Genomic DNA, 23,073 nt, shown 5'->3' with positions numbered 1-23,073 from the left:
ATCCATCAATGTGATACATCACATAAACAAAATAAAGGACAAAAATCATATGATTCTATCAATTGATGCAGAAAAAGCATTTGATAAGATACAACATCCATTTATGATTAAAACACTTACTAAAATTGGTATAGAAGGAAAATACCTCAACATAATAAAGGCCATATACGACAAGCCCTCAGCTAACCTCATAATTAATGGTGAAAAGCTGAAGCCCTTTGCTCTACGTTCAGGAACACGACAAGGTTGTCCCCTATCACCTCTGCTTTTCAACATAGTGTTGGAAGTCCTCGCCAGAGCTATCAGGCAAGAGAAAGAAATAAAAGGCATCCAAATTGGGAATGAAGAAGTTAAATTGTCACTCTTTGCAGATGACATGATGCTATACATAGAAAACCCTAAAGACTCCACCAAAAAGCTATTAAAAACAATCAATGAATACAGTAAAGTTGCTGGCTACAAAATCAACGTACAAAAGTCCATTGCTTTCCTATATACCAACAATGAAATCTCAGAAAAAGAGATAGAAAAAACAATTCCTTTTGCAATTGCAGCAAAAAGAATAAAATACCTAGGAATAAACTTAACCAAGGATGTGAAGGATTTATATGCTGAAAACTATAAGACATTTTTGAAAGAAATTGAAGAAGACACAAAGAAATGGAAAGACATTCCGTGCTCATGGATTGGAAGAATCAACATAGTTAAAATGGCCATATTACTCAAAGCCATATACAGATTTAATGCAATCCCCATTAAAATCCCAATGGCATTTTTTTTTAAATTTATTTATTTATTAGTTTCAGGTGTACAAAACAAGGTAATACTTAGACGTTCATCATCCATATCCCTCACACTGTGAACCCCCCTCCCCCCATCCACCATCCCTCCGACCCCACACCGAATCATCACATTATATATATAAAATTATAGTTGGCATTCATTAATGTCCAGCCTCTGGTGTCCAATGCCCAATGGCATTTTTTAAAGAAATAGAACAAAAAATCATCAGATTTGTTTGGAACCACAAAAGACCCCGAATAGCCAAAGCAATATTAAAAAAAAAGAACAATACTGGAGGTATCACACTCCCTGATTTTTCCTTGTACTACAGGGCTACAATAATCAAAACAGCTTGGTATTGGCGGAAAAACAGACACATAGACCAATGGAATAGAATTGAGAACCCAGAAATAAAACCACATAAATATGGACAGATAATTTTTGACAAAGAAGCTAAAAACATACAATGGACGAAAGACAGCCTCTTCAATAAATGGTGCTGGCAGAATTGGATAGCTACGTGCAAAAGAATGAAACTGGACTGCTATCTGTCACCATGTACCAAAATTAATTCAAAATGGATCAAAGACTTAAGCATAAGACCTGACACAATAAACTGCATTGAAGAAAACATAGGTACTAAACTTATGGACCTTGGGTTCAAAGAGCATTTTATGAATTTGACTCCAAAGGCAATGGAAGTAAAAACTAAAATAAACAAATGGGATTATATGAAACTGAAAAGCTTCTGCACAGCAAAAGAAACTATTGACAAAATAATGAGGCAACCAACTGAATGGGAGAAGATTTTCGCAAACAGTTCCTCTGATAAGGGGCTAATATCCAAAATATACAAGGAACTCATGAAACTCAACAACAAAAAAACAAACAACCCAATTGAAAAATGGACAGAGGACCTGAAGAGACATTTCTCCAAAGAGGATATACAAATGGCAAATAGACATATGAAAAAATGCTCAACATCGCTAATCATCAGAGAAATGCAAATGAAAACCACAATGAGATATCACCTCACCCCAGTCAGAATGGCTTTCATCAACAAAACAAATAGTAACAAGTGTTGGAGAGGCTGTGGAGAAAAAGGAACTCTCATACACTGTTGGTGGGAATGCAGACTGGTGCAGCCGCTATGGAAGGCAGTGTGGAGGTTCCTCAAGAAATTACGAATAGAATTACCATATGACCCAGCAATCGCTCTCCTGGGTATCTACCCCAAAAATATAAAAGCATTTCTCTATAGAGACACGTGTACGCCAATGTTCATTGCAGCTTTGTTTACGGTGGCCAAAACATGGAAACAACCAAAATGTCCTTCGATAGATGAATGGATAAAGAAGTTGTGGTACATATACACAATGGAATACTATTCGACGTTAAGGCAAGATGATATAGGAAAATTTGTGACAACATGGATGGATCTGGAGAGTATAATGCTAAGTGAAATAAGTCAGACAGAAAAAGCAGAGAACCCTATGATTTCACTGATATGTGGTATATAAACCAAAAAGAACAAGACAAACAAATGAGAAACAAAAACTCATAGACACAGACAATAATTTAGTGGTTACCAGAGGGTAAGGGGGTGGGGGGTGGGTGATGAGGGTAAAGGGGATCAAATATATGGTGATGGAAGGAGAACTGACTCTGGGTGGTGAACACACAATGGGATTTATAGATGATGTAATACAGAATTGTACACCTGAAATCTATGTAAATTTACTAACAATTGTCACCCCAATAAAATTAATTAAAAAAAATTGTAATACTCAACACATACCAATAAAAAAAGATGAATACGAAAAAAAAAATACAATGCGGCAATGAACATATGGATGTACAAGTCCCCTCAAAGGAGTGTTTTGGGTTTCTTCAGCTAAATAACCAAAGTGGTAATGCTGGGTTCTTTGTCTCTTGTTGTTTTAAAGTCTATTTTGTCTGGTATAAGTATTGCTACCCCAACATTATTTTTAATTTCCATTTTCATGAAATATCGTTTTCCATCCATTTATTTATGGATGGAATATCAGTTTCTTTTTTTCTTCTCTCTTGCATCTGACAAAATTTGGTCTCTCCTTAAGAATGAAAAAGTGCAGAGCATGCCTACAAAATGTAATACTGGGGGGAGAAAAAGACCATCCATAAGGGTGGATGGTCTTAGTTTCTATAGTATGATTCCTCAAGTATTCCTGCAAACCCTAGTTCTTTATGGTCCTGTTAGACCAAAATTTCTGTAACTACTGGTTCTAATATGCAAAACAACATTTACATTTCATGTGTATGGTCAGATTGTCCTACAAAAATGTTTCACAAGTTTGTTCTCCAGTCAACATGATGCAAGAAAGCCTGGGACCCTATTCCCTTTCCAACACATGTGGTAGGATTGGGGATAGAAGTGAGGTCTCTGAGAGGGAAGTTAGATCCTATATTAGTTTCGTATGGCTTCTGTAACAAAGAACCACAAACTGGGTGACTTAAAACAACAGAAATTTGTTTTCTCACAGTTCAAGAGACCAGCAGTCTAAAATCATGGTGTGAGCATGGTTAGTTCTTTCCAGACGATCTGAGGGAGAAGCCGTTCCATACCCCTCTCTGAGGGAGAAGCCGTTCCATACCCTTCTCTGAGGGAGAAGCCGTTCCATACCCCTCTCTGAGGGAGAAGCCGTTCCATACCCCTCTCTGAGGGAGAAGCCGTTCCATACCCCTCTCTGAGGGAGAAGCCGTTCCATACCCCTCTCTGAGGGAGAAGCCGTTCCATACCCCTCTCTGAGGGAGAAGCCGTTCCATACCCCTCTCTGAGGGAGAAGCCGCTGCATACCTCTCTGAGGGAGAAGCCGTTCCATACCCCTCTCTGAGGGAGAAGCCGTTCCATACCCCTCTCTGAGGGAGAAGCCGTTCCATACCCCTCTCTGAGGGAGAAGCCGTTCCATACCCCTCTCTGAGGAGAAGCCGCTGCATACCTCTCTAAGGGAGAAGCCATTCCATACCCCTCTCTGAGGGAGAAGCCGTTCCATACCCCTCTCTGAGGGAGAAGCCTTTCCGTACCCCTCTCTGAGGGAGAAGCCGTTCCATACTCCTCTCTGAGGAGAAGCCGCTACATACCTCTCTGAGGGCGAAGCCGTTCCATACCCCTCTCTGAGGGAGAAGCCGTTCCATACCCCTCTCTGAGGGAGAAGCCGTTCCATACCCCTCTCTGAGGGAGAAGCCGTTCCATACCCCTCTCTGAGGGAGAAGCCGCTGCATACCTCTCTGAGGGAGAAGCCGTTCCATACCCCTCTCTGAGGGAGAAGCCGTTCCATACCCCTCTCTGAGGGAGAAGCCGTTCCATACCCCTCTCTGAGGGAGAAGCCGTTCCATACCCCTCTCTGAGGGAGAAGCCGTTCCATACCCCTCTCTGAGGGAGAAGCCGTTCCATACCCCTCCCTGAGGGAGAAGCCGCTGCATACCTCTCTGAGGGAGAAGCCGCTGCATACCTCTCTGAGGGAGAAGCCGTTCCATACCCCTCTCTGAGGGAGAAGCCGTTCCATACCCCTCTCTGAGGGAGAAGCCGTTCCATACCCCTCTCTGAGGGAGAAGCCACTGCATACCTCTCTGAGGGAGAAGCCGTTCCATACCCCTCTCTGAGGGAGAAGCCGTTCCATACCCCCCTCTGAAGAGAAGCCGCTGCATACCTCTCTAAGGGAGAAGCCGCTCCGTACCCCTCTCTGAGGGAGAAGCCATTCCATACCCCTCTCTGAGGGAGAAGCCGTTCCATACCCCTCTCTGAGGAGAAGCCGCTGCATACCTCTCTGAGGGAGGAGCCTCTGCATACCTCTCTGAGGGAGAAGCTGTTCCATACCCCTCTCTGAAGGAGAAGCCTCTGCATACCTCTCTGAGGGAGAAGCCATTGCATACCCCTCTCTGAGGAAGAAGCCGCTGCATACCTCTCTGAGGGAGGAGCCGTTCCATTCCCCTCTCTGAGGGAGAAGCTGTTCCATACCCCTCTCTGAGGAGAAGCCGTTCCATTCCCCTCTCTGTGGGAAACCATGCTGAAGTGCTAGCAGGTGTTGTTTTGTGTAATGTTGAACCTTTGACTTCCTTGAGTGGTTTGTGCTCCCAGCAAGGCACAACTTGCTACTTTGAGAACACAGAAACTGACAAGGTCAGGACGTGCGGAGCTGGCCAGGAAACAAGCCCTTGTGTATTACCTTCATTGTCACTATTAGATTGCATACAGTTTTGTTACTTTTTTGAGGCCCAGAGTATATAAGCTGCAAAAATAAACTTGGGCTGAGGCATTCTACTTAGAACTGAGGCATTCTACTTAGAACTGCATCAGTCTACTTAGAATTGCCTGCCCTCCCGATCCCATCTTTGTCTCTCTTCTTTTTCTCAATCCTCACTCCCCACTTCAGGGACTGTTCCTCTCGTCGGCAGGCACCGACACCTCTCTGAGGAAGAAGCCGTTCCATACCCCTCTCTGAGGGAGAAGCCTTTCCATACCCCTCTCTGAGGGAGAAGCCGTTCCATACCCCTCTCTGAGGAGAAGCCGCTGCATACCTCTCTAAGGGAGAAGCCTTTCCATACCCCTCTCTGAGGGAGAAGCCGTTCCATACACCTCTCTGAGGAGAAGCCGCTGCATACCTCTCTAAGGGAGAAGCCTTTCCATACCCCTCTCTGAGGGAGAAGCCATTCCATACCCCTCTCTGAGGAGAAGCCGCTGCATACCTCTCTAAGGGAGAAGCCTTTCCATACCCCTCTCTGAGGGAGAAGCCATTCCATACCCCTCTCTGAGGGAGAAGCCGTTCCATACCCCTCTCTGAAGGAGAAGCCTCTGCATACCTCTCTGAGGGAAAAGCGATTGCATACCCCTCTCTGAGGGAGAAGCCGCTGCATACCTCTCTGAGGGAGGAGCCTCTGCATACCTCTCTGAGGGAGAAGCCATTGCATACCCCTCTTTGAGGGAGAAGCCTTTCCATACCCCTCTCTGAGGGAGAAGCCGTTCCATACCCCTCCCTGAGGGAGAAGCCGCTGCATACCTCTCTGAGGGAGAAGCCGCTGCATACCTCTCTGAGGGAGAAGCCTTTCCATACCCCTCTCTGAGGGAGAAGCCGTTCCATACCCCTCCCTGAGGGAGAAGCCGCTGCATACCTCTCTGAGGGAGAAGCCGCTGCATACCTCTCTGAGGGAGAAGCCGCTGCATACCTCTCTGAGGGAGAAGCCGTTCCATAACCCTCTCTGAGGGAGTAGCCGTTCCATAACCCTCTCTGAGGGAGACGCTGCTGCATACCTCTCTCCTAGCTTCTGGTGTTTGCGGGCAACCCTTGGTGTCCCTTGACCTTGTAGATGCATCCCTTCTTCACAAGGCGTTCTCTCTGTCTCTTTTTTTAATATATGTACCCTTTCTTTTATATGGACTCCAGTTTGTGGATTTACAGCCCACCTTAAATCCAGGATAATCTCATCTTAAGATCCTTACCTTGATTACAACTGCAAAACTATTATTTCCAAATGAGGTCACATTCTAAGTTTCCCGGTAGACATACTTTTTAGGTGGCATTATTAAGCCCACTACAGATCTATCTCTTGCTTGCAAATGTTCTACTACAGATTGCTGTTCTGATTGCTGTTCTGCTACGGAATAAGACTTTGAGCATATCCCATAGCCTTCCTGATCTTTATTTTCTTCACTAGTTAAAGGAGGTGTAAACTTTATATGGTCTGCCTCACTCATTCAAACTTTTGTTCAGTATGTTTGTGTTGAGCACCGGGCTCTATACATCTGACCACCTCAGATCTGTTGGATAAAGAGTAGAGGAGTCAGGCTGATATCAGCAAGATGGTTGGATAAGACGTCTCAGGCCCACATTCCCCAACAGAGACACCAAATTAACAACAATATATGGACCCTTAGGAAAACTCCAGAAATCAGCTAAGAAGTTGTAGTACCCTAGGTAAGCTTATCAGTGATCCCCCTACTTCAAGCCAGCCCAGCTTCTCCTTCAGTAGAGGGAAGTGTGGGATGTGTCTTCATCATTCCAGCTTTAGAGGGCTGCTTGAGGGACTGGTTTCTTTCTCTCCTGACTTGGAGGGCTAATAGAAATGGCATAGTTTGAATGGTTGGAGGATGCCAAAAGCAAGAAAGAGTGGAGGCAGATTTCTGCAGCACCAGAGGGTCAGGACAGCTTGACTTGATCAGGAGAAGGCACCTAACTTAGTAGCTTCTCCCTAAGAAGGGAGGAAAGAGAGACAGCATTCCGATTTTTTTGAGAGCTCCTTGAGGTATCTGTTTCACATGCTTCGGCCTTGACAGGGAGCTGTCCTACTTTGAATGCCTGGGGGCCACTGAGAACAGGAGAGATTGGCGGCTTGCTGCAGTAGTGCCAGATAACATGCAGTACCACAGATGGACACCAGAGGGAGCAAGAGGTTATGAGTTCCTGAAAAAGAAACCTGCAACCCTCTCTGATTGGGAAATTATACCTATGAGCCCAGTGATGTTTCATCCCCCAAAAAGGTGTCAGAGGTCCCCAGAAGCTTTAGCTGGGCTGATTGACAGAAGTCTTCCTCTGTATGAAGACGGTGACGTGGATGTTTTTTCAAATGCCTAAAACTCAGGAAATAATCGCAAGGCACATGAACAAACAAGGAAACATGTCCCAACCAAAAGAACAAAACAAATCTCCAGAAATCAAACCAAAAGAAATGGAAATCTATGAATTACCTGACAAACAATTAAAAATAATTGTGCTTAAGAAGCTCAATGATCACATCAATAATCACCCTAAATGTAAATGGACTGAATCCACCAATAAAAAGGCACAGAGTAGGAGATTGGATCAAAAAACTAAATCCAACCATATGCTGTCTCCAAGAGACACATCTCAGCTACAAGGACAAATATAGACTCAAAGTGAAATCAATACTCCAAGCAAACGGTATCCAGAGAAAAATAGATGTAGTTATACTTAGAGCAGACAAAAACGAACTTCAGGATAAAAAAAGGTAAGGAGTGACAAAGACAGACATTTCATAATGATACAGGAGACAATACAACAAGAAGACATGACACTTATTAATATATATGCCCCCAATCAGGGAGCACCAAAATATACAAAGCAATTACTATCAGAACTAAACGGAGAAACTGGCAAAAACACAATTATACTAGGGGACCTAAATGCTTCATTGACAGCTATAGATGGATCAATCAAATGGAAAATCAATAAGGAAATCTCACCCTTACATGACACATTAGACCAATGGACATAATTGAGGTTTACAGAGCACTCCATCTCAGAACACCAGATTATACATTCTTCTCTAGTGAACATGGAACGTTCTCAAGGATAGACCATATGTTGGTACACAAAACTAGCTTTAACAAAATTAAGAAGATTGAAATCATACATATCTTGACCACAATGCTTTGAAATTGAAAATCAACTGCAAAAAGAATGTGAGAAAAACCACATATGGAAACCACATATGGAAAAACCAATATGTGGAGATAAAACAACATGCTACAAAAGAATGACTGGGTCAATGAGAAATAAATGGAGAAATCAAAAGACACATAGACACAAATAGAATGACAATACGACATATCAAAACTTTTGGGATGTAACAAAAGCGGCAATAAGAAGGAAATTTATATCATTACAGGCTTATCTCAAGAAACAAGAAAAATCCCAAATAAACAACCTAACACTACATCTTAAATAACTAGAAAAAGAAGAACAAATGAAACCCAAAGTCAGCAGAAGGAAGGAAATGAAAAAAGTTAGAGCAGAATTAAATTAAATAGAGAACAAACAACAGTAGAAAAAAGTACTGCAACAAAGAGATGATTCTTTGAAAAAATTAATAAAATTGACAAACCCCTGGGTAGACTCACTAAGGAAAAAAAGAGAAAAGACTCAAATGAACAAAATTAGAAATGCAACAAAAATTCTGATGGACACAACAGAAATACAAAGAATCATGTGAAAATACTATGAAAGATTATATGCCACCAAATTCAATAACCTAGAAAGAAATGGACAAGTTCTTAGAAATATATAACCTTCCTAGACTGAATCACAAAGAACTGGAAAGTCTAAATAGACTGATCAACAGAAAGGAAATTGAAACAATCATCAAAAAGTAAAAGTCCAGAACCAAATGGCTTCACTAGTGAATTCTACTAAGCATTCAATGTTTAATACCTATCCTTCTCAAACTCTTCCTAACTCATTTTATGAGACCAACATTACCCTGATATCAAAATCTGCCAAGGATAATACAAAAAGAAAGAAAGAGAGAGAGAGAGAGAGAGAGAGAGAGAGAGAGAGAGAGAGAGAGAGAGAGAGAAGGAAGGAAGGAAGGAAGGAAGGAAGGAAGGAAGGAAGGAAGGAAGGAAGGAAGGAAGGAAGGAAAGAAAGAAAGAAAGAAAGAAAGAAAGAAAGAAAGAAAGAAAGAAAGAAAGAAAGAAAGAAAGAAAGAAAGAAAGAAAACTATAAAAAAGAGTATCTCTGTGAATGCAGGTGCAAAAATCCTAAACAAAATACTAGCAAACAGAACACAACACATTAAAAAGATTATACATCACGACCAAATGAGGTTCATTCCAGGGGTGCAAGGATGGTTCAATATATGCAAATTGTTCAACGTCGTACACTACATAAACAAAATAAAAGCAAAAAATCATATGATCATTACCAATACATGCAGAAAAAGCATTTGACAAGCTACATCTATTTATGATTAAAACACTTAATAAAATGGGTACAAAAGGAAAGTATCTCAACATAATAAAGGCCATATATAATAAACCATCAGCTAATATCATACTCAATGGTGAAAAACTGAAAGCTTTACCTCTAAGATCAGGACAAGACTAGGATGCCCACCCCCCACCACCACTGTTTTTCTTTTTTTTTTTTTAATTAATTTTATTGGGGTGACAATTGTTAGTAAATTTACATAGATTTCAGGTGTACAATTCTGTATTACATCGTCTATAAATCCCATTGTGTGTTCACCACCCAGAGTCAGTTCTCCTTCCATCACCATATATTTGATCCCCTTTACCCTCATCACCCACCCCCCACCCCCTTACCCTCTGGTAACCACTAAATTATTGTCTGTGTCTATGAGTTTTTGTTTCTCATTTGTTTGTCTTGTTCTTTTTGGTTTATATACCACATATCAGTGAAATCATAGGGTTCTCTGCTTTTTCTGTCTGACTTGTTTCACTTAGCATTATTCTCTCGAGATCCATCCATGTTGTCACAAATGTTCCTATATCATCTTTCCTTAACGCCGAATAGTATTCCATTGTGTATATGTACCACAACTTCTTTATCCATTCATCTATCGAAGGACATTTTGGTTGTTTCCATGTCTTGGCCACCGTAAACAAAGCTGCAATGAACATTGGCGTACACGTGTCTCTATAGAGAAATGCTTTTATATTTTTGGGGTAGATACCCAGGAGAGCGATTGCTGGGTCATATGGTAATTCTATTCGTAATTTCTTGAGGAACCTCCACACTGCCTTCCATAGCGGCTGCACCAGTCTGCATTCCCACCAACAGTGTATGAGAGTTCCTTTTTCTCCACAGCCTCTCCAACACTTGTTACTATTTGTTTTGTTGATGAAAGCCATTCTGACTGGGGTGAGGTGATATCTCATTGTGGTTTTCATTTGCATTTCTCTGATGATTAGCGATGTTGAGCATTTTTTCATATGTCTATTTGCCATTTGTATATCCTCTTTGGAGAAATGTCTCTTCAGGTCCTCTGTCCATTTTTCAATTGGGTTGTTTGTTTTTTTGTTGTTGAGTTTCATGAGTTCCTTGTATATTTTGGATATTAGCCCCTTATCAGAGGAACTGTTTGCGAAAATCTTCTCCCATTCAGTTGGTTGCCTCATTATTTTGTCAATAGTTTCTTTTGCTGTGCAGAAGCTTTTCAGTTTCATATAATCCCATTTGTTTATTTTAGTTTTTACTTCCATTGCCTTTGGAGTCAAATTCATAAAATGCTCTTTGAACCCAAGGTCCATAAGTTTAGTACCTATGTTTTCTTCAATGCAGTTTATTGTGTCAGGTCTTATGCTTAAGTCTTTGATCCATTTTGAATTAATTTTGGTACATGGTGAAAGATAGCAGTCCAGTTTCATTCTTTTGCATGTAGCTATCCAATTCTGCCAGCACCATTTATTGAAGAGGCTGTCTTTCGTCCATTGTATGTTTTTAGCTTCTTTGTCAAAAATTATCTGTCCATATTTATGTGGTTTTATTTCTGGGTTCTCAATTCTATTCCATTGGTCTATGTGTCTGTTTTTCCGCCAATACCAAGCTGTTTTGATTATTGTAGCCCTGTAGTACAAGGAAAAATCAGGGAGTGTGATACCTCCAGTATTGTTCTTTTTTTTTAATATTGCTTTGGCTATTCGGGGTCTTTTGTGGTTCCAAACAAATCTGATGATTTTTTGTTCTATTTCTTTAAAAAATGCCATTGGGATTTTAATGGGGATTGCATTAAATCTGTATATGGCTTTGGGTAATGTGGCCATTTTAACTATGTTGATTCTTCCAATCCATGAGCACGGAATGTCTTTCCATTTCTTTGTGTCTTCTTCAATTTCTTTCAAAAATGTCTTATGGTTTTCAGCATATAAATCCTTCCCATCCTTGGTTAAGTTTATTCCTAGGTATTTTATTCTTTTTGCTGCAATTGCAAAAGGAATTGTTTTTTCTCTCTTTTTCTGAGATTTCATTGTTGGTATATAGGAAAGCAATGGACTTTTGTACGTTGATTTTGTAGCCAGCAACTTTACTATATTCATTGATTGTTTCTAATAGCTTTTTGGTGGAGTCTTTAGGGTTTTCTATGTATAGCATCATGTCATCTGCAAAGAGTGACAATTTAACTTCTTCATTCCCCACTTGGATGCCTTTTATTTCTTTCTCTTGCCTGATAGCTCTGGCGAGGACTTCCAACACTATGTTGAAAAGCAGAGGTGATAGGGGACAACCTTGTCATGTTCCTGAACGTAGAGCAAAGGGCTTCAGCTTTTCACCATTAATTATGAGGTTAGCTGAGGGCTTGTCGTATATGGCCTTTATTATGTTGAGGTATTTTCCTTCTATACCAATTTTAGTGTTTTAATCATAAATGGATGTTGTATCTTATCAAATGCTTTTTCTGCATCAATTGATAGAATCATATGATTTTTGTCCTTTATTTTGTTTATGTGATGTATCACATTGATGGATTTGCGAATGTTGAACCATCCTTGTGCCCCGGGGATGAACCCCACTTGGTCGTGATGAATAATCTTTTTAATGCATTGTTGTATTCGATTTGCTAGAATTTTGTTTAGGATTTTAGCATCTGTATTCATCAGAGATATAGGTCTGTAGTTTTCTTTTTTTGTGTTGTCCTTACCAGGTTTTGGTATCAGGGTAATGTTGGCCTCATAAAATGAGTTAGGGAGTACTGACTCTTCTTCAATTTTTTGGAAGAGTTTGAGCAGGATTGGTATTAGATCCTCTTTGAAGGTTTGGTAGAATTCACTGGTGAAGCCATCTGGTCCAGGACTTTTGATTTTGGGAAGGTTTTTGATGACTGATTCAATTTCCTTACTGGTGATCGGCCTGTTAAGATTTTCCAGTTCTTCATGATTCAGCCTTGGAAGGCTATATGTTTCTAAGAACTTGTCCATTTCTTCTAAGTTATTAAATTTGGTGGCATATAGTCCTTCATAGTATTCTTGGATAATCCTTTGTATTTCTGTGGTGTCCGTGATAACTTCCCCTTTTTCATTTCTGATTTTGTTAATTAGTGTCATCTCTCTTTTTATCTTAGTGAGTCTAGCCAAGGGTTTGTCGATTTTGTTAATCTTTTCAAAGAACCAGCTTTTTGTCACATTAATTTTTTCTATTGTCTTTTTGTTCTCTATTTCATTTAGTTCTGCTCTGATTTTTGTTATTTCCTTTCTTCTGCTGACCTTGGGTTTCGCTTGTTCTTCTTTTTCTAGTTTTTTAAGGTGTAACATGAGGTTATTTATTTGGGATTTTTCTTGTTTCTTGAGATAGGCCTGTAATGATATAAATTTCCCTCTTAAAACTGCTTTCGCAGCATCCCAAAAATTTTGGTAGGATGTATTTTCATTGTCATTTGTTTCTATGTATCTTTTGAGCTCTCCTCTAATTTCTTCTTTGACCCAGTCGTTCTTTAAAAGTATGTTGTTTAATCTCCATGTATTTGTGTTTTTTCCTGCTTTCTTTTTGCAGTTGATATCCAATTTCAAAGCTTTGTGATCAGAGAATATGCTTGGTATGATTTCAATCTTCTTAAATTTGCTGAGGCTGATTTTGTGTCCCAATATATGGTCTATCCTTGAGAATGTTCCATGTACACTAGAAAAGAATGTATAGTCTGATGTTTTAGGATGAAGTGCTCTATATATGTCAATTATGTCCAATTCATCTAATGTGTCATTTAGGGCTGCGATTTCGTTATTTATCTTCTGTTTGGATGATCTATCCATAGCTGTCAATGATGTATTTAAGTCCCCTAGTATAATTGTGTTTTGGTCAATTTCTCCCTTTAGTTCTGTTAGTAGTTGCTTGGTATATTTCGGTGCTCCCTGATTGGGGGCATAAATATTGATGACTGTTATGTCTTCTTGTTGTATAGTCCCCTTTACCATTATGAAGTGTCCATCTTTGTCTCTTGTTATCTTTTTCACCCTGAAGTCTGTTTCATCGGAAATCATTATGGCTACACCGGATTTTTTCTGGGTACCATTTGCTTGAAGTGTCAATTTCCACCCTTTCACTTTGAGTCTATGCTTGTCCTTGTAGCTGAGATGTGTCTCTTGTAGGCAGCATATGGTTGGGTTTAGTTTTTTGATCCAATCTGCTACTCTGTGTCTCTTTATTGGTGAGTTCAGTCCATTTACATTCAGGGTGATTATTGATATGTGAGGATTTCCTGTCATTCTGTCTTTAGTTTTCTGGTAAGGCTGTGTCTCCATTGTTTCTTTGCCTTTTTGTTGTTGTCTGTTATTTCTGTGTGGTAGTATTCTATGATGTTTCCCTCTGTTTCTTCTTTTATTACAGTATATATTTCAGATTTGGATGTTTTTTGAGTGGTTACCCTTGAGTTTATGTAAAAGAAAGTTTGATATTTAGAGTATTCCAGTTTCTTCAGTACGCTTACTTTCTCTATTCCCATATTCCGGTTCAGGCCTTTACGCTCCCCCTTTTTATGTTTCGGTTGCCACAAGTTGTCCCTGTTGATGGTGGTCTAATAGCCTCCTTTAGTATTTCTTGTAGTGCAGGTCGTGTATTAGAAAATTCCCTCAGCTTCTGGATGTCTGGAAAGATCTTTATTCCTCCTTCATATCTAAAGGAGATCTTTGCTGGACATATTATTCAAAAATATGGAACGCTTCACGAATTTGCGTGTCATCCTTGCGCAGGGGCCATACTAATCTTCTCTGTATCGTTCCAATTTTAGTATATGTGCTGCCGAAGCGAGCACCTGTTTTTCAATGTAGAATTGGAAGTCCTCGCCAGAGCAATCAGGCAAGAGAAAAAAATAAGTGGCATCCAAATTTGGAATTAAGGAATAAAATTGTCATTTTTTGCAAATGACGATTCTTTATATAGAAAATCTTAAAGACTCCACCAAAAAGAAAAAGAAAAAAACTATTAGAAACAATATACAAATACAGTAAAGTTGCAGGATAAAAAATCAAAGTACAAAAATCCATTGTGTTCCTATATACTAACAATGTAATTTCAGAATTGTAATTGCAATTATAACAAAAAAGAACAGAATACCTAGGAACAAACTTAACAAAGGATGTGAAGGACCTATACAGTAATAACTACGACATTATTAAAAGAAGACAAAAAGAAATGGAAAGATATTCCATGTTCATGGTTTGGAAGAATCAACATAGTTAAAATGGCTGTATTACCCAAAGCCATGTACAGATTTAATGCAATTCCTATCAAAATCACAATGGCATTTTTTCAAAAAAATAGAACAAAAAGAAATTATCAGATTTGTATGCAACCACAAAAAAACCCTTGGATAACCAAAGCAATCCTGAGAAAAAAATAAGGCTGGAGGTATCATACTCCCTGACTCCAAATTATACTACAAAGTTAAATAATCAAAATAACATGGTATTGGCAGAAAAACAGAAACACAGACCAATGGAACAGAATTGAGAATTCAGAAATAAACCCACGTATACATGGGCAAATATTTTTGAGAAAGGATCCAAAACATACAATGGAGAAAAGAAATCCTCTTCAATAAATGATCCTGGGAAAATTGGAAAGCCACAAGCAAAAGAATGAAGCTAGATTGCTATTTGTCACCACACACAAAAATTAACTCAAAATGGATAAAAGACATAAATGTAAGACCTGAAGCAACAAAACGCATAGAAGAAAACATAGGTACTAAACTTATGAACCTTGGTCTTAGAAAGGATATTATGGATTTGACCTCAAAGGCAAGGGAAGTAAAAGCAAAAATAAATGGAAGGGATTATATCAAATTGAAAAGCTTCTGCACGGCAAAAGAAACCATCAACAAAACAAAAAGGAAACAACTGACTGGGAGAAGATATTTGCAAAGGACAACGCTAATAAATGGCTAATATCCAAAATATATAAAGAACTCACACAACTCAACAACAACAAAAAAGAAATTCATCCAATTGAAAAAAGGGCAGAGGACCTAAACAGATACTTCTCCCAGGAAGACATACAAACATACAACTGGTATATGGAAAGGTGCTCAACTTCACTAGCTATCAGGGAAATGCAAATCAAAACAACAATGAGATACCACCTCACACCTGTTAGAATGGCTATTATCAACAAAACAAGTAATAAAAAGTATTGGAGAGGCTATGGGGAAAAAATGAACACTCATACACTACTGGTGGGAATGTAAATTGGTACAGCCACCATATAAAACAGTATGGAGCTTCCTCAAAAAATTAAGGACAGAATTACCATATCGCAGATTTACCATATGGCAGATTCTTTGGGTATCTGCCAAAGAAACTCTGAAAACATTTATCCATAAAGATATGTTTACCCTTATGTTCATTGCAGCATTGTTCACAGTGACCAAGACATGGAAACAACCGAAGTGTCCTTCAATAAGTGACTGGAGAAAGGTGATGTTGTATATATATATATATATATATATATATATATACACACAATATAATATTACTTGGGCATAAGAAAAGATGAAATACTGCCATTTGTGACAACATGGATGGATCTTGAATATATCACGCTAAGTGAAATAAGTCAAATGGAAAAAGTCGAGGACCATATGATTTCATTCATATGTGGGACATAAAACTGAAAGGAACAAACAAAAACTCATAGATACAAATAATATAGTTCTTACCAGCGGAAAGGGAGGTTGGGGGAGGTACAACAGGGTAACAGGGTCAAATATATTGTGATGGAAGATTTGACTTTGGGTGGAGAACACACAAATGCAATATAAAAATGTATTATAGAGTTGTACCCTTGAAATCTATATAATTTTATTAACCAATGTCACTCCAATAAATTTAATTTTAAAAATTGACCAAAGAAAAGCTCAATGGTCTACAAGAGAACACAGATAGACAACTAAACAAAATCGGGAAAGTGATGCAAAAACAAAATGAGAGTGCCAACAAAGAGATAAAAACTATTAAAAAGAAAGAAACAGAAATTCTGGAACTGAACAATAAAATAACTGAATTGAAAAATTCACTAGAGTGGTTCCATAATCAATTTGATCAAGCAAATGGATCAATGAACTCAAAGACAGGTCATATGAAATTATTGAGTCAGAGGAACAAAAAGAAGAAAGAAGAAAGAAAAGTGAAGAAAGCTTAAGCGGATTTGTGGGACTGCTTCAAGTTGGTCAATATATGCACTATGGGAGTTCCAAAAGGAGAAGAGATAGAGAAAGGAGCAGAGAGCTTATTTGAAGAAGTAACGGTCAAAATCCGAGGAAGGAAATGGACATCCTAATTCAAGAAGCTCCAACGACTTCAACCAGGATAAACCTAAAGAAGCCTGCACTATGACACAATCAGGCAGACCTCGGAGATATCACGGGTTCAGTTCCAGACCACCACAAAAAGTGAATATTGCGATAAAATGAGTCACACAGTTTTTTTTTTTTTGTTTCCCGATGCTTTTATGTTTACACTATGCTGTAGTCTTTTAAGTGTGCAATAGTATTATGTCTAAAAAAAAGAATACATATACCTTAATTTAAAAATACTTTAGTGCTAAAAAAAATGCTAACTATCATCTGAGACTTCAGCGAGTCAAAATCTTTTTGCTGGTGAAGTGTTTTATCTTCAATTTGTAAAAAATGCAGTATCTGTGAAGTGCAATAAAATGAGCTATGCTTGTAATCAAACTGTCAAAGTGAAAGAGAAAATCTTGAAACCCAAACAGAAAAGCAACTTGTCATGTACAAGGGAGCTCCCATTAGAATATTGGTGGATTTCTCAGCAGAGACATTACAGACCAGGAGACCACGAAATGATATAGTCAAAGTACTGAAAGAAAAAAGTGTCAACCAAGAATACTGTATCTTGCAAAATTCTCCTTCAAAATGAGGGCGAAATAAGGCCCTGCCCAGTCAAACAAAAGGTTGTTTATCACCACTAGACTTGCCTTGTAAGAACTGTTAAAGTGAGTACTTCAAGTTGAAATGAAAGATGCTGACAGCAATATGAAAGTATATGAAAATATAAAGCTCTCTGGTAAAGCTAAAGGAAATACGGCGGGTGCCCCCAAAAACCTATACACATTTTAAGAAAGGAAAAAAACTATTAACATTGTAATACTGAACATATACCAATAAAAGATGAATACAAGTCGCATTTGACTTCTGAAATGACAAGAGGTGCTCAAAGTAGTTACCATTAGTGTCCAGACACTTCTAATTATGGCAAACTACTGCTTGAGCAACATTGACCAAAGTGTCCACTTGTACACATTTTTATTGCACCCCTCATAGATAGAAAAATACAGATCCTGGAATACTGCAATAATGGTATTATTCTTATACATATCGCGTCTATAAATTTTACTACTCCAACAATGTATTGTTATAATTATTACTTTATATAATTTTATGTCTTTCAAAGAACCAATGAATAGAAAGAAGGGCAACATATTATTACTTTTGTTATTTAGCCTTCTACTTATCCAGTCTACTTATCTTCATTTGTTCTTATAAATTCAGGTTACCATCTAGAATCATTTCATTTTGCTGCCACTCATCTCTTTGTGCTGTTATGGCATATGTATCACATTTTTATGTATTATAGTTCCAAGAATTTAGTACATACATGCTGAATGTACGATATGTATATGTAATATACAATTATTTTATACAATTGCTTTTACTGTTGTTTATTTTATTTATATTTTTTAAGGAGGGCGCAGTTCACAGTGGCCCATGCGGGGATTGAACCAGCACCCTTAGTGTTATTAGCACCTCGCTCTAACCAACGGAGCTAACCAGCCACCCCCTATGATTACTTTTAAATAAGAGGTAAAAGGAGAAAGTGTGCATTTATACTATTATAATTACATAATTAACCTTTACTTGTGCTCTTTGTGTTTTCATGTGGATTTAAATTATCATCTAGGATCACCTGCTTTCAACTTGAAGAATTTTCTTTAAGATTCATTGTAAGGTTAGTCTGCTAGCCAACAAATTCTCTATTTTTATTTATGTCTTCTTTCCCCTTCATTTTTAAAAGGTAGATTATTTGATGGATATAGAGTTAACAGTTTTCTGTGGGGTTTAAGTTTTGTTTTGTTTTGAGCACTTTGAGTGGCATACCACTGTTCTCTAATATCCATTGTTTCTGGGGAAGAAGTTAGCTCTTAATCTTATTGGGGTTCCCTGTAAGTGATGTCTTTTTTCTTGCTGCTTTCAAGATTTTTCTCCCTGTTTTTCGCTTTTGACATTTTTACTATGGTGTGTCTATTTCTGGATCTCTTTCCATGTATCCTACTTGGCATTAGTTGAGTCTGCTGTACATGTAGTGGTTTTTTCCTCAAGAGATTTGAGGAATTTTCAGCCATTATTCTCAAATGCTTTTTTCAGCTTCTTTTTCTCTCCCCTCTTCTTCTAGTATGTCCATTATGTGTATGCCAACGCACTTAATAGTGTCCCACATTTTTTCTGAGGGTCTGTTCATTCCTTTTTCCTCTCTGTTTTTTGGTTGCACAGTCCTTATGAATCTACCTTCACATTCACAAATTCTTTCTTCTGCCAGTTCAAATCTACTGTGGAGCTCTCCTAGGGAATTTTTTATTTTAGTTACTATCCTTTAAATTCCAGAATATCCATTTGATTCTTTTGTAAAACACAATTTCTATGTCTGTTTATATTCTCTATTTGATGCAGCACTGTTGTCATGCCTTTCTTTACTTCTTGAACATATTTATATTGGCTGCTTGAAAGCTTTATCTGTTCAAACCAATATCTGATCTCATTAACTGGCAGTTTCTGTGCCTGAATTTTTTCTTGTGCGTGAATTATACTTTCCAGTTCCTTTGCATGTCTCATTTTTGTTGTTGAATTCTGAACATTTTGGATAACATATTGTAACGATTCTAGTTACTGGTTCTCTTCCTGGATTAGTATTACTTATTTGTTGTTTTGTTCAGTGACTGGCTGGATTATTTTAGTGCAGTCTATTTTCATTCCTGCCGTGTTAAGTCTGTGATGTCAATGCTCAGGGGGCACAGCCTTATATATATATACATGTCACCTTGGAATGACACTGGCTTTGGTACAGCTTTCTTTGACTGTCTCTTTCCCTGACTATACCCAGCTGTTCAAAAGCACTAATTATGTGCTGATTCCTCTGTTGTTTCCAGCAATACCCTGGGGCATAAATTGATCCACATGCTAAACCCATTTTATTCTCATTGCTTCAAAGGGATATTTGTAGAGGTCAGTGTTTGAGATCTGCTCTGACCCCAGATGGGTTCCCCTTACATATCTTCATCCATGTTCTCTTGGGCAAACCAGCCCACCTACTGTTTAGCTTATGTGTCCGATGATTCTACCATCTCCTTCCAAATGCCTTTCATCACATCCTCCACTGCTAAGAGCTCCCTTAGGCTTGAACATCTCCACACTCTATTGCAAATGAAGTTAGTTCCTCTGGGAAGGAATTAGGATTTATCTGCCTTGTGGCCTGAAGGCAAAATGTCTGAGTCAGGGTATGGAGCTGGGAGTGAAGACAATGGCCCACTTCTATCTGAATGAGTCCTCACAGGAGGGGATGTGCAGTAGACTTGGGTCCTCTTGGTTTGCCTCTCCAGGTGTGGAAGTGCCACCTTACATCTGGCTGTGGCAGGCCTGTCTGACAAACTTGGTTCTGACTGTTTTTGCTTGTTTTTTGTTTGTTTGTTTGTTTGTTTGTTTGTTTGTTTGGCATTGCTTTGGAGAGACTGGCCCCTGGTACCTCCTATGCTGTCGTTTTCTCTCCCCGCTCTGCTCATTTTTCCTCATCATTTTTGTTTTCTGTTCAACATACTGGACCGTTTTAAGTGGACTATCTTCAAGTTTACTGGCTTTTTCCCACTCAAACTGGAGCTGAGTCACGGGTGAATTTTTCATTTCAGTTATTGCACTATTCAGCTCCAGAATTTCTATGTGGTTCTTTTTTTTATAATTTCTATCTCTTTGCTGATATTTTTTCTACTTATTGAGACATGTCATCCTGGTTTCCTTTAGTTTTATCCCCCCATGGTTTTATTTAACCCTTTGAGCATATTTAAGACAGTTGATTTAAATCCAACGTCTCTGTTTCCTCAAAGAGTTTCTGTTCATTTTTTCTTATAATTGGCCACACTTTTTTTTTTAACCGTAGTTTTACTGAGGCATAACTGACATACAGCACTGTATAAGTTTAAGGTGAACAGCATAATGATTTGACTTACATGGATTGTGAAATGACTACCACAGTAAGTTTAGTCAACACTCATCATCTCATTAGGTCATACTTACTGTGACAAGGAGGTCAAGAAAAAAAAAAAAAAAACAAAAACAACCCTGTGCCTCAATTCAGCTTAGGCAAGCTACCTAACAATGGAAGATAAGCAGGTCAGAGCAAAAGTGCTGTGGGAAATTTTCGGCCACCCGCACATATCTTCCGTTAAAAACGTGTACTCAGTTAAGCTTACCCCAAAACTGGATATCCTGTTGCTGCAGCAAAGATAAGCAGAACATCCCCTTAAGGAAAACCTACCCCTGGGAACATCCCCTTACCCCTGGGAACATCCCCTTAAGGAAATCTACCCCTGAGAACATCCCCTTAAAAAAAAAAAAAAAACACAACACCCCTTTTTGTCTCCAAGACACATAAAAAGGGATGGAAACAGTGCTCAGGGCTCTTGCTCACTGCTATGTCAGTGGAGGCTTGAGCCCAGATTCGAATCTGTAATAAAGGCCTTGTTAATTTGTCCAATTCGCCTCCGTGGTCATTTCTTGGGGACTCGCTCCATAACATTTGGAGGCCCCAGGGAGATCGCCACCGGGACGCCCTGGAGCCCCCTCCTCAAGGCTGGAGGGAGCCCAGAGGCTCCTCTGTAACCACCTAAATTCCTGAATCAACGACCAGCGGAGACTCCCTCCGGACCAACTAGCTAGCGTCGCCGGGTAAGTCAGGCCTCTGTCATTCCTGTTTTGTTTTGTTTCTGGTTTGGTACGTACCCTGAGTGGTGGACGTTTGGAAGGCGGGCCGCCGCGGAACTTCCAGTCCACGGCCTAGAGGGTGACGACCGTCGAGGTCCTGGTTTGGGCAGATTGGGGCTCCAGCCGCCCCAGTCTCCAATCTCAATTCTGTCAACTGTCGTGTTTGTGGATAGCTTTGGGATTCTGGATCTGTTTTTGTGTTCTGTGTTGTCTGAGTGTCTATTGTCTTGGCGCGCAAGCGAACGTGGGTCAGGGAAATTCGCGAGCCAGGGGATCGAGTCCCCTCGACTGTGTTATTAAGAACTTTCAGGATTTCAGGGGGAGGGCAGACGGCTATGGGGTGCCCGTGGACGCCTTCTCTCCGGAAATTCTGTGAACTAGAGTGGCCCACTTTTGATGTCGGTGGGGGACCCCCCCCCTGGCCGGCGACCGGCCGCCGCAACCGGCTCCGGGAAGGCTGGGAAGACCAGCCACCCCCAACAAATTCCCTACATTGATATCTGGATCGATATTGTCACTGACAATCCAGGTTACCTGAAGGCATGTGATTGCCCTCCCCAGAAATCGGGGGAAAAAAAAAAGCGAAAACGATCAGTTCTGTTGGCTAAGTCCCCGGGCCAGACAGAGAGACCCAGGACTCTCGGCCCCAGGGGAGGACCCCGCCCCCCGTCCGCGACCACCCCCGTGTGCCCCTCCGGGAGCCGCAGCGCCTGTCCGGTTCCCCCCGGCCCGCTCTCCCCGTCTCTGGCTGGCCTCAGTGGGCAGCGGGAACCCCGGGGCGCAGGTCGAGGGAGCCAGGTTTCGACTCGCCCGGCTGGGGAATAGAATTCGCCTGGTTCTTCCACTGGGGAAAAAAGCCCTCTAAGCCCCCGTAATTCTTTAAGTCCCTCGCACACCCGTTCGGGGGCACTTTTTGGAGAGGCTCAGGCAGTTCCTATTTTACCCCTCCAGGAGGTGGGAGAGACTGGCCCGGGAGGGGTCCCGCTTCGGACTTATGTTCCCTTCACCACTTCTGACTTATACCATTGGAAAAATCAGAATCCTTTTTTTCCCCAGAACCCCCAGGGTCTTATTGCTCTCCTTGAATCGGTATTTTTCGCCCGCCAGCCCGCGTGAGATGATTGTGGCTGCTGCTGAGCGCTCTGTTCGCCGAAGAGGAGGGAGTTGGGACCGAGGGGAGAAGGCGGGTTCTTGGTGCCCGCGGGCAGCCTTCCGCTCACCCTGATCAGGTGGAGGCTGTCTTTCCCGCACCCGTCCTGACTGAAGCTGTAGTTCATTGGTTAGAGGAGGGGCTTTGAGCCATTGCCGCCAGGTTCTTTTGAGGGGTGTCCGAGCTGCGGCTCGGAGACCCACCAGTCTATCTAAGGTGACCGAGGCGAGGCAGGGGCCGACTGAAAGCCCCTCGGTGTATCTCGAGAGGCTATGTGAAGCTTACCGGACTTACACGCCTATGGACCCTGACGCCCCAGCCAATCGGGCGGCCCTTGCAGTCCAGTTTGTAGCCCAGTCAGCCCCAGATAT

Source organism: Rhinolophus hipposideros (genome assembly GCF_964194185.1).
Source record: "Rhinolophus hipposideros genome assembly, contig: HAP1_SCAFFOLD_90, whole genome shotgun sequence".
Classification (NCBI taxonomy): domain Eukaryota; kingdom Metazoa; phylum Chordata; class Mammalia; order Chiroptera; family Rhinolophidae; genus Rhinolophus; species Rhinolophus hipposideros.
Note: the sequence above shows the minus strand (reverse complement) of the source record.